The following is an 11,027-nucleotide window of genomic DNA, read 5'->3' as shown; positions in this document are numbered from 1 at the left end:
GAAACCGCACTGTTGTTCTTGGATCTGAGGTTCGACTATCAGACAGACTCTCCTCTCCAGTACCCTGGGATAGACCTTCCAAGGGAGGTTATGCTCGCTTAGACTGCTGGTACCTGTTAGCTGCCTCTGGAGTCCCACAAGCCAGTCAGGCCTGATAGGACTCCTTCTTCAGCATGACAGCATCCCTTACTAACGGTGTCCACCACCGGGTTCGGAGGTTGCCGGCACAACAGGCGCCAGAGACCTTGCGACCACAGCTCCGGAAAGCACAAGAGACAATGGAGGTGGAGAACATGGTCCACTGTTATTCGATGTCACCAACCTTCCTTGGTACCTGCTTGAAGTTTTCCCAGATGTGGGAGTTAAAGACCTCCCTGACAGAGAGCTCAGCCAGACGTTCCAAGCAGACCCTCACAGTACGTTCAGGTCTGCCGAGTCTTTCTGGCCTCCTTCCCTGCCAGATTCGCTGGCAGGACATACATGTTTGTCAAACTATGACAAACACAGAAGTCCAACAACAAAACGCCACTCGGGTTCAGGTCAAGGAGGCTATTCCTACCAATCATGCCCCTCCAGGTTGTTTGCTGGACAAATGATAAAAAAAGACAAAAAGCAAAAATGTCATTTAAGTTTGTTATATTATTAAAGAAAAAAGTAAGGTTTAGATACAAACAAATTAATTGCATTTACACAGCTGTTCTGGACCACTTTGAGTTTATGGATGTTTTTTGGGGAAGACCAAATGTGTGTTGTAGTAACCTGTGTGGGAGTTGAGAAAGGGACAGTTGATATTTTAAAGGTGGAAATATTGCTTGACCAAATTATCTTTACTGAAGAAAACCCCAAAAAGAAACAGTCCTGTCAAGGACGACCTAGTAGTCAATAGTCAATGCTCACACAGTAGTTTTAAATGTTATAGATTGTAGATTTTGTACTTAAAAGTAGTTGGTTTATGTAGAAAGATAAAGCTGGGTGTCATCAGCAAAGCATTTGACTTTAGATCTTCTGTTTACAACTTATATCAAAGCTGTACTTTTAAAATATTTACTAATAAAAAAATGGTCATTTATAAAGTATAAATGTAGATTCTTTTTAAGCAGTATAGGTAAAGATACACGTTTTTATCTTCATATATGATCATCTATAATTATTGGCATTAAAAAAAAATGACCACAATTCTACAAGTTGTTCCCTTAACTGAGGCAGAATGAAGAGACAAAAAGTTGAAAGAGGTTTTAAGTGATCTTGTATGTCTTTCATTAAAAAAAATAATTATTAAAACATTTGATTTCTCCTGACCCAGCTGCGTGATTATTGTAGATTGGTTCATCCGTTTTTTGGTAGAAGAGCCTCCTAAAGAAGAAGTAACAGGTCTTTGACGGACAGAATTTATGATTGTAATACTACTTATTTTTCCGTCACTGCTAAAGTGCATCTAAAGTGATAACGGTTAATGGTGTATACCTTTATAGTTCTTACCTGATGTTCAAAACTAATAATATGTGACTTTTTGCAAACTACAATTTAAATGTATGTGGTTTCTAACAGTTCACTCTCAGTTGTGAGTTGCAGGGTTGGCTTTCACCTCCTCCACTCTCTTCAATGTAGTGCTCTGTCACTGCTCCTTCTTAATAATAAAGGAACTCATGGAATATTAATTCTCTCCTGAGGAGTTAGAGTTTAGATGTTCCACATTAACAATCACCAGAGAGTTCCTGTGCTGACAGAATTCATGTTGAGAATTTTGAAACCCGGTTACTAGAGGTGCATTACAGAATATGTGCACTATGATGCTTGTACTAGTTAGTTCCAAACCTGAAAATTAGATGTTGACATTTAGGTAACAGTTTTTTAGTCTAAATAAAACAGATTATTTTGGGGGGGTGTTTTATTATCTGGAGTTTATTCTCGCTGACAAAAGTCAAATCATATTTTGCTATTTATTGGAAAGTTTGTTTTGAAATGCAGCTTCCCCAATTTCACAACTATAGACTTCATTGTTCTCTTATATTATGCATTTTCCTTCATATATAAGATTTTTAGCCATTTACACATCTTAGCAATTAATCTGGACCAAAAGATGGTCTATTCCAGAAAAACCTAAAGTAGTAGAGAAAACTTTTTTTTGTTCTTTGATTCTCTGGTGCTAACTGAAGGCGAGAGGACACAGGGGTGATCTGTTTGGTTATCCAGAATGAACCCACGTATCTAGGACTAAGCTTTTTGCAGGGGACCAGCAGCCGGAGGTTTTGGGTAGAGAGCCAGACCCACTGACCAGGCACCACGCTGGGGCCTTCTCAGCATCGCCAACTGCCTCCTCTCGGGTTCTACGGACTGCATTCTGGAGCTGAATGTGTGCTGCCTCCTATGTTTCTTTACAGCAGCGGAACTAGTCGTCCAACACGGACTGAAAAGGAGAGAGCCCCATGGCTGCTTTGTTTAGGGAATTCTGGACAAATTCAGCCTAAACCAGGATCTGCTCCAGTCCTCCTGATGTTTACTGCAGTACGTTCACAGGAGCTGTGATTTCCTGGTTCAAGAGTCGTTAGACGTTAGACCAGGGGTCGGCAACCCAAAGTGTTGAAAGAGCCACTTTGAACCAATACAATAAAAAGCAAATGTGTCTGGAGCCGCATAAATTGAAACGGCATCTAAAAGTCTTACACTGTAAGTAACACATGGAGAATGTGTCAAATAAACGATTATTTCTCCTGCTGCGTGTCCTCATGTCATATAAGCTTTATTTTTGGCCACATGACAATTGGTGAGACATTACAGCGTCAAGCTATCTGACAAAAACTGGATAGCCTCATAATAATCATTTGAGCTTTTATTTTGACATCCCTCAATGACACAACGAGAGGGGGGTCCTGATCAGTCTCTCCCTCATTCTCACTCCAGGTGCAGGAAGAATTCAAACATAACAGGACAAAATCATAAATGTTCAACAGTCAGACAACAAAACACATTGAGGAAAACCCAAACTTAAATCCAATTTCAGTCAGACAGACAAAAGAACGGGTAACCCACAATTCCTTGCGCTGCCAGACCGACAGCAAGCCCACCGTGCCTGAGACCATCACTACAATATGAATGAATTACAGTTTGTTTCATTGCTTTGATGAAATTAAAGAAATGCAATAAAGAAATACGATTTTTGATGTCATTTTTATTTAGAGGATTTGAAAAAAAAAACACAAAAATGTAACGTGCACCTTTAAGGTGCTTCCACACTGGCCGTGTCAATCAAGTGAACACTTTCAATGAAGAGTCAATATAAGCGCGTGCACACCTAAATTCCTGCCCTCCAAGTCTGGAGCGCGCGTGAGTCTTATAGTCAGACATTTAAAAGGACAGAGTTGTGAAAACAAAAGTCTTCAGAAAGATTTGGGGGATTTTCAACACTTTTACTTTCGGTTCTCCCTGTTGTAGATGCAGATGAGCGCTAATGAACAGTAAAAATACAATAGAAGGAGAATCTCCTCCCCGCCACGCACCGCACGCGGCCGGTGGATGAGACCTGCACATCGCCGCGCTCAGCAGGTGGTATCCACACCGGAGCAGCGCGGTCACGCACGCAGTGGCGGGGGGGAGATTCTTCTTCTATTCTTCTTCTACTGTTCATTAGCGCTCATCTCATCTTGGTGTCATATTAACCTGAGCGGACACAAACCGTAATGATTCATTTCTCCTTCGTGATCACGTTTGGTACTTCTGTGCTTTGAAGCAGACTCCGCCCACAAGCAGCTCCCGCGCTGAATCTTCAATCCGGTTCAAGATTTCCACGCACAGTTACAGCTCTGAGCTGCCGCGACTGTGCGTGGAAATCTTGAACCGGATTGAAGATTCAGCGCGCTCAATGCGTGCCGATTTGTACGTGGAGCTCGTGACCCGACTTCAAAACCCGCGTAGCAACGTGCGCTCACGTGCGCTCCAGACGCACGGGCAGGAATTCTGCTGTGCGCTGACTCAGACGGCGTGGAAGCATCTACACTCATCTCACAACAACTGGAAAACGTAAAGGATGTTTGTGTCATGTTTGTCCTCCTACAGAAATCGTATTAAAACAAAAATATTGTGGCAGCCTGACTGTTAATTTAGAAATAGTTCCTTGTTAGTGGGTGGAGTTAGTGTCTGTTCTTCTGTTGCATTATGGGACTTGAGTGTTTTACCGGCACCATGAGTGAGAGTGGTGTGTGTATGAGTGACCGTCCTCACAGTGTCGGCTATTCCGTGGTTCTGTGCTATGAAATGAATAGTGATCACAATGTTGACACCATCTGATTACATGGCCTGCGTGTACGCTTCCTCCTCTAATCACTTGGGGTCGTGTAATGTATGGGACGCAAGTGATCTCTGGATTTAAACCTTCCAGTCATCTGCTTGGCTCTGCTCCCACCCAAATCACCACAATATATTTCCTTCCAACATTTTTTATTATTTTCAAACATTTTTGAAAAAGCGCCAATGAGCCGCACGGGAATGCTTAAAGAGCCGCATGCGGCTCCGGAGCCGCAGGTTGCCGACCCCCGTGTTAGACCGAGGATGATAGCCGGAAGTGAGACTTACAGTGATGTCCAGAGCCCTACACATTGCACACTAAACTCATGAGGTGAACTGGGGTCCTCTGTCTGACATGATGTCCTCGGGGAGGCTGTAGTGACACAAGACATGAGCCAGGAGGTGCTCCGCTGTTTCCAGAGCTGTGGGTAGCTTTTTAAATTATTACTAATTATTACCATTACCCCCGCTCCCCATAATAGTAGAGGCAATAGAGGTAGTATGCATGGTCCACTTGGACTCAATATCACCGGCCTCTCTTGGTATCTGTTTGAAGTTCTCCTGGGTTGTAGAGTTAAAGACCTCCCTGACAGAGGGCAGACCCTCACAATACGTTTGGGACTCCCATGTCTTACAAGTAAGTAAGCACCGGCCCACAGCCTCTCACCATGTGCAACTCTAGAATGGTAGAGTCCAACCGCTGTCGTGGGAGAGAACTGGCTGTGGGTGAAGGGGAGCCCAACTTTATTTAGCTGGTACCTCTCAACCCCTCGGACAATCTCAGGCTCCTTCCCTCCCAGTGAGGTGACATTCCACATCCCAAAAGCCAAGTTCCAAAACTTAAGTTTGGGTCATTGAGGCCAACAAAACCACATAGTGGAATCTCTCTTTGTACTTCTCATGAAGGAAGTTCTGAACCGCTCTTAGTCTGGCTCGTCACCCAGAACCTGTCTGCCATGGAGACCCTGACAGGGGCAAAAGCCCCAGACAGCTCCTGGGATCACTCGAGCACTCAAACCCCTCCACCACGTTAAGATGGTGGTTCACGGAGGGGACATGTGTACATGTATGTACATATGAATGTTCTCTCTCTACTATCATCAGTGCACAGTGAAGAAGTGCTTCTAAGGTTTCTTACTAAAGTGGAGGCCATACTCGATTCCAAACCTACTAAGACCCAGTTACACAGAACTGTTTAAACAACCTGTAGTTCATTACCAGGGGTTGTTTATCTAGAAATCAGAGATTATTGGTCGTCGTAGATGGAGACACTTAACAGGTGCTGGCAGACAGATTTTGGACTGCTTTTAAAAGAACCTATTTGCCAAGTCCGCAGACAAGAGGGATGTGGGGGTCTCCTGATCCTGAAGTTTTGGTTGGATCAGTCAACATGCTGGTGGATCCACAATTACCTTCATCATATTGGCAGATCGGAAAGGTCTTTTTGCCTAAGATACCTGATGATACATTCATTCATTCATTCATTTTCCTGACCGCTTCTTCCCTTTCGGGGTCGCGGGGTCCCGGAGCCTAACCCGGCTACTGATGGGCGAAGGCGGGGTACACCCTGGACAGGTCGCCAGTCTGTCTCAGGGCCTCAATCACACACACATGCACACTCACATTCACACCTAGGGGGAATTTAGAGTCACCAATCAACCTATGAAGCATGTTTTTGGACGGTGGGAGGAAGCCAGAGTCCCCAAACCCACGCATGCACAGGGAGAACATGCAAACTCCACACAGAAAGGTCCCAGCCGGGATTCGAACCGGGGCCTTCTCGCTGTGAGGCAAGAGCACTAACCACTGCGCCACCGTGCAGCCCCCTGATGATACATCTGAAGTAAAAGAGTAGATAATCTTTACTATAGGAGTAGACATTTAATATTAAATGTAGGGGTGTCAATGTTGCAAAGACCCACAATGTAAGTGACGCTATAAAGTATTTAGTCTCCCACCAATTGTGCAAGTTCTCCCACTTAAAAAAATGAGAGAGCTGGAATTTTTATCATAGGTATACCTCAAACTTTGAGAGACAAAATAAGAAAAAAATCCAGAAAATCATATTGTCAGATTTTTAAATAATTAATTTGCAAATTAATGTGGAAAATAAGTATTTAGTCACCTAAAAAAAAAAGCAAGATTTTTGTCCCTCACAGACTTATAACTTCTTCTGTAAGAAGATTCTCTGTCCTCCACTCTTTACCTGTATTAATGACATCTGTTTGAAGCGGTCAAGAAAATGGATGGATGGATGGAAAATGGAAGACATACCAGACCACTGATAATCTCCTTAAATCTAGGGCTCCCTGAAAGATCATTAAATTGTTGCGAATCAAGAGTCGACCAAAAATGCCATTAGAAAAAGCTTGTAGGTGTGACGTAGAAGCTACTACAGCAAGCCACCATCTCCCTGCTCCGCTCCATTAAAATGCACACACGTGCAGGAAACTAGATGCATGTATGTCTTTAATTTCCACGCTTGCCACCTTTCTTGCGTTCAACTAGGAAGCAAACTTCTAATGAACTCATGTGCGACACAGGTTTTTTGATTTAGTCTAAAAACAGCATAATCATAGTTAAAAGACCGCTAAGAACGCTTTTACAATAGATCAAAAGATGATCGGAGAGGTGTTACACCCCTGAAAACAGGGATTCCAGTATCAACAAGAATAAAACACATTCTGTTGAGCAAGTGTCATATTTTGAAAAAAAAAAATTGATAACAAACTCTCAAAATTACAGCATAAAAAAGCTGGTGTTACATCTCCATCAAGCCTAAAATAAAACGATCAGGACACAAGATGGCGGTGTGCATGTTCACATGAGGCAAAACCATTACAAATTTCCATTCAAAATAAAACTTAAAAACTTTTACAAACTCCACCCCAAACCACTACATGCTTAAGAAGTAGATTCTTCACAAAAACATGAACATTTGGTCGTCATTACCTGAAAAAGGCGGAGAAAGAATCACGAGGGATTTCGGCGTGTTCCTCGTGCAGGTGTTTATGGCAATGAGGAGGAACGGTGCGACTCCCCCTAGTGGCGGGGGGAAGTCATAACCAATCGATCCCAGAACAATCTTTCAGACAAACCAATCGATTAGCAGTAAAAAAATAAATAAAAAAAAATAAAAGAAAAGAAAAAACATTTAACATTTTAATGAACTCAAAAAAAATAAACTTTTTGTGGTTTAATAATTGTCAAAAAGTCTCTATTTTAAATATTAACTTAAAAGCTAAATAATCTAATTCAGCCATACCCTCATTGTTGGAAGTGTACTATTCTGTATACCCATCATAGAGGCACTTTAACACCAGGGATATGTTGGCCTAAATAACACACTCTTTGACTTACTGTCACTATTTTCCTGTTACACAATCAACATGAATGTGATGATTTGATGTTGAAAAAAGCAGCTTTGCATATACGGGTTGCACCAATATCCAGAAAAAGAGTTTTAAATCAGCACAAGGCTGCTTTTCTCCACAACAGAATTAGCTGGAATTCAGTTGAAGAGTTATAGTAGTCGAAATAACACAAAGACTGGAGCTAAAGCTATTAAACAGTTTTATATATAATTTAAATGGCCATAAAATTGATTCAAAAAAGCATGCTTGGTTCAACCCCTGCGAGATGTTTTCTCTGCATTCGTTTGACTTTGATGCAGGCCGAGCAGCTGCAGTGAGGAGGCAGAGCCCCCTTGCTGGCGAGAGCATTGTGCAACTGGGGTGGGTAGGGGGTCACAGGTTTGACCTGCGGCGCTAGAGAACAGCTGTGTCTTTCTGGCATTGTAACCCCGAGCGAACCAAACTGTTCTGTGATCCAGTTTGGACACCAGTCTGAGATCCCTAAAACATAATAAAGGCTCAGAGCAGAACAGAGGTAAATAGATTTCAGGATTCGCCCATCATTTCCACCCTCGCTGTTTTTTTTATTTTTTATTTTCAGGAGTGTTTTGCTGTAAAGTTCTTGGCAGATCGCGATACAAACATTATCCTCCTAATTGGATGTTTTTGTGGACGCCGGATTAATCAGCCGTAGGGTATATAATGTTGTTTGGACAGCTGAGGGGTAATACAGCCAAGCCATTATCATATCATTAAAGAGTCCTAAACAGTAAAATTGGAGCCAGAATGCTGACGCTACACTCTCATTAAGTGGACTTCAGCGGGAGTTGTCTTGCTGTGGTACATCACTGTGTAACATTAGGTACAATCTGCACACAAGACGAAATCCACAGGTCAAATAGTGGGAGCGTATTTAAAAAAAACACCATCTTTATTTGCCGCCTTCTGATTTTGCTGTTTTTTAGACTCTTTGGATGTTTCAGTTCGAAAAATCTAATGAAAACAGTCGGAGGCATTTCCATAATTTTTTCATAGGACCCCTAATGAAATAATCTTACGGGCTGATAATCTGCTAACTCACTGGGTAACATGTCTCGGCAGCTGCAGAAAAGACAATTAGGAAACTCATTACATTTTTAACATGGACTTAACGCAGAAATTTCAGAGACCTTTGCTCCGATTCATCAAACCTCCTTTCTGGTGTCAACAGGAAGTTGACTTTTGAGTGAAATAGGAGTTTATTGCGAAATTTCCTTTTATAGTTGTCATCGCACAGGAAAACAACCGAAATGTAAAACTGAATGTCATTTTTGCAGGTTTGTCTCATCCTTCTCTTTCCCCAAGTTGAGGTTGTGCATTTTTATTTGTTTTTTCCTTGCAGACATAAACAACAAGCGAGCAAGTCAATACAAAATCAATGAATAACTACCTGTCTGCTGCCTTCAAAGGTAATTGGATTGGCAACAGCATTTATAGAGTTCACAAACTCCATGTGATTTCATTTTCATCGGGATGTTGACCAGACTCTGTTTGCTTTTTCATTTATTATAGATTGTAACGACAAACAAACTAAACTTTGAACAGTCCTGCATCAGCACTTTTTTTTTTTTTTTAATAATGGCTTTCCATTGTGAGGATTCTTGTTTCCCAAAGGAAAACATCACATTTCACCGTGCACCGTTTTTAAAAAGAACCCCAGTGGTGTTGAGATAAAGCTTTTTTTGTATTCTTGAAGGACCAACAATCTGCTGAGTTTGTCCTGCTAAACCCATGAGAGGATCTGTCATGCACAGATGTTGAGTTTGAATATGAAACAAACAAACAAACAAAGGAATTCATTTCATTTTTTATTGCAAAAACCATCTTTTATCTAGCACCTTAAAAAAATCTGCCAGATAATGTTGACTCATTTTAATATCTATCCTTTGCAGGACTCATCTGTGTCAATATTTGGATTGGTTTGTGCTTTAATTACATATTCCCTTTTGTGCATTTTCTCAAATTCCAGGGATTATCTAATTACCGCTTGTGTGCGCTCAAACAAGGGAACCTCTTTGCATTTTGCTAATTGGAATCAGGGGGAGGTGGCCCTCAAAGGAGAAATCTATCACTTAAAATTACTGAACAGAGATGAGAGCGCAAGAGAAAAAAACTAAAATAAAAAGAGGTGTGTGTGGTCTGCCGTGGGCAGCTTGTGGATTTCCTCCGGTTTCATCAGAAGAAAGATGGCGATTTCCCCCAGACGCCATGCAGCTGATGCGTGTAGGCGAGCTCTGCAGCCCCAAATCTCTGGCCGCTGAAAGTCAGTGATTTCATCCGTGGCCCTTAATATAGTTTCCTCCACTTTAGAGCTCTCTTGCATGAAGTAACACAGCGCAGCAATTACAAGGTGTTTAATTATTAATGCAATTATGCTGTTGCATGTTGTGCCTTGCAGTTGTTGCGAGAAAATGACACCAAAAAGTGTGTTGAAGATTATTTTATAATAGTTTTCACTTGTCAGGTTCTATATTTAAGATTTAAAGTGCTGAAAAAATACAATTTCTTCCATATGAAGCAACATTTTGATTTTTAAAAATGTAAAAAGTCTTATTTATGAGAAAAAAGGCAACAATTAGGAATTTTGAGGTCTGGTGTGCATGTTTAGAGCTTGTAATTGTGACATTTTGAAAAACAACATTAAAAGAAACTTGAAAGAGCTGAAAAAATCTAACTTCTTTCACATAAAGCAACAATTTGATTGTTTTTTTAATGTTAAATTTCACTATTTATAAGAGACAAAGACAACTATCAGGAAATTTGAGGTCATGTGTGCATCTCTGGAGTTTCTAAGTGTGACAATTATGAAAAATAAGTGAAAAAAAGCTGAAAAAAAAACACAATTTACTGTCTTGAAGCAACAATTAGGTTTTTTTAAATGTAAAATTTCCCTAAAATTTCCGGTGTGCATCCTTAGAGCTAGTAAGTATGACATTTTGTAAACTATATATAAATTGCAGATAAAGAAACAACTTGATTTTTTTTAAGTAAAATTTAGTTACTTATAAGAGGAGAAGGCAACAATTAGGAAATTTAAGTCTGGTGTGGATCTTTAGAGCTTGTAAGGGTGACATTTTGAAAGACAACAGTGAAAAAATAGCTTTAAAGTGCTGAAAAACAGAATTTCTTGCATATAAAGTGACAATTTGAATGTTTTTTAAATGTGAAATTTCACTATTTATGAGAGGAAAATGCAAAAATTAGGAAATTTGAGGTCTGGTGTGCATCTTTGGAGCTTGTAATTGTGATTTTTGGAAAAACAACGATAGAAAAAAAGCTTTAAAGTGCTGAAAAAATATAAATTCTTTCAAATGAAGCAAGAATTTTACTTTTTTAAATGTGAAATTTCACTAT

The 11,027-nt window shown here is 40.6% G+C and overlaps 1 long non-coding RNA gene across 1 annotated transcript in view; it reads right to left on the bottom strand.

Annotated features, from left to right (window-relative positions):
• LOC112157000 overlaps positions 1-7,744 on the bottom strand; it is an 11,983-nt gene extending 4,239 nt beyond the window's left edge. The window contains exon 1 of the long non-coding RNA XR_002921079.2: positions 7,234-7,744. This is a non-coding gene — a long non-coding RNA (uncharacterized LOC112157000). The remainder of the gene's footprint in view (positions 1-7,233) is intronic.
• Positions 7,745-11,027: the final 3,283 nt, after the last annotated feature.

Source organism: Oryzias melastigma, linkage group LG23 (genome assembly GCF_002922805.2).
Source record: "Oryzias melastigma strain HK-1 linkage group LG23, ASM292280v2, whole genome shotgun sequence".
Taxonomy (NCBI): Eukaryota; Metazoa; Chordata; class Actinopteri; order Beloniformes; family Adrianichthyidae; genus Oryzias; species Oryzias melastigma.
Note: the sequence above shows the minus strand (reverse complement) of the source record. Positions and strands in the feature narration are given on the sequence as shown.